General features: G+C 42.5%; 1 long non-coding RNA gene across 1 annotated transcript; it reads left to right on the top strand.

Annotated features, from left to right (window-relative positions):
• The first annotated feature begins 202 nt into the window (after nucleotides 1–202).
• Nucleotides 203–985, top strand: LOC125962841 (uncharacterized). The gene is made up of 3 exons (XR_007474642.1): nucleotides 203–376; nucleotides 474–541; nucleotides 806–985. It is a non-coding gene; the product is annotated as an uncharacterized LOC125962841 (long non-coding RNA).
• Nucleotides 986–1,821: the final 836 nt, after the last annotated feature.

The raw sequence follows: 1,821 nt of genomic DNA, 5'->3' as shown, positions 1-1,821 counted from the left end.
GTCCAGAATTGATTTAGGGTGAGGGATTTTGAGGGCATCTGGGTTTACCATTATGGCGCAAAAGGGCACTTATTTTCCCCAGTTTTTAGATCTAGGTTGGCGAAGCCTGGAGAATGTGAGGCCGTGGAAGGACATGGCAGCCTGGTGCTGGCTGCATAGAAGGACTCAATAACTGTTCTCTCTTTTCTCTTCTTCCTGGAGACAGACACTTATACACTGGTAGCAGAGACAGAGGCAAAGACTTTTTCCTCTAATTCCTGTTCTACTGCTTAAGCTACCCCCCAAGACCTCCCTTCAAGAAATTTTAAGTAGTTCCTCTTGTTTAAGAAGTTGCCAAATTGAAACACATCAGCAATCACGCAGCTGAGGAAGGCTGGTGAGAACAGTAAAGGGGAGTTGGGAGTCTTGAGTCTTTATTCTGCTTCTGTCACTACGTAATTGTATGGGCTCAAGCAAGTTATTTAATCTTTCAGGACTCAGTTTTCCTGTTTTTACAAGAGGGCTACACGATTCACAAGCACCCTTCTCTCTCTGACATTCTGTGAGTTCCTCCACCTTCTTAAATTCTCTGATTCTGTTAGGGGTCCCTCAATAAGTGTCAGAAGGAGTTACAGCGAAGGTAGTAGCGGTCCCAGGAGGCTTCTCAGACTGCATGGGAAACATGTGGGATGCAGGAGTGCTCAGTGGATACTAAGGACACCTGTTTGACTGAAATTGGGTGTTCTTTGGGGTACTAGGAAGAGACAAGACAAAATGCGGGCTGAGGTGCAATGGTGAAACCTCTCCTCATCTTTGTTTCTTTCAGATTTATCTGACTGAGTTGGGACTGGGGCTCACCCTAAGAATTCTGCCTACCACTGTCGGGCAAAGCAAGCAATAGTGATGTGTGTTTAACTTTTGTGCATAGAAGATGGTTAGCATTTCTACAGGATGGTAATAATGACCATTTATTGAGTGCTTGCCTAGTGTTGACCTAAAATAAATAGACTGCTGTAAAAATGGTTTTGTTTGGGATCAATAGAGAATTACAGTTCGATGTCTGCAAGCATGGGGAGCCATATGTAAACCCCTGCACAGCAAGGGAAGGAAAACGTTTTAATAGAGCAGAAAAGGAATTTGTGGTGGGGAGGCTACAGTGAACACTGAGTCCATGGCTTGTCAGTGGCTGAGTCCTTGCTTGGAAAGAAGAGGTGTCTTTCGTCTTCCTGTCAGGCTAGGCTAACATTGCAGGGCGTGCTAGCTCCCCCTTCTGGTCCTCCAACTTGGTTTAATTGAGGTTTCTGTTTATTAATTTTTTTACACCAAATTAGTCGTAAGTCCAAAATGCTTTACATTCATTTTCTTATTTGGTTCTCATGATACCCTGTGAAGTCAGATGCATTTTACAAATGGCGAAACCATAGTTCAGGAATGTTTGCTGCTAAAATTCACACAACTGGCAACTCAGAAGAGCCAGGGTTTGAATCTGCAACTGTTTTGACCTCCAATGCTGGGCTTTGCCGTTGACTCCTTTAAGGGCTGGGTCTGTATAGCTCACACGCTGACAAGCCTCAGTGCAGAACACATCCAAGTCTTTGGGCAGTTTAATGATAAATGAATTAATCAAAAATAATTAAACATCTCAAGCATTAAATACAAAATAACTAGGACATGGTTGGCTCTCCACATGAATTCCTCCTGATGAAGCACTTTCTGCTGTGACAGAAATAAAATAAAGTCCCTCGGTAATTCAAAGCATATACAGCAATTAATTCTACATTTGTATGGTCTTTTCTTTAGAACTGTATTTTAATTTTTTAAAGCGCCATTTTAATATCTGTG

This window comes from Orcinus orca, chromosome 21 (assembly GCF_937001465.1).
Source record: "Orcinus orca chromosome 21, mOrcOrc1.1, whole genome shotgun sequence".
Lineage (NCBI taxonomy): Eukaryota > Metazoa > Chordata > Mammalia > Artiodactyla > Delphinidae > Orcinus > Orcinus orca.
The sequence above is the reverse complement of the archived record's forward strand: the minus strand, read 5'-3'. Positions and strand labels throughout refer to the sequence as shown.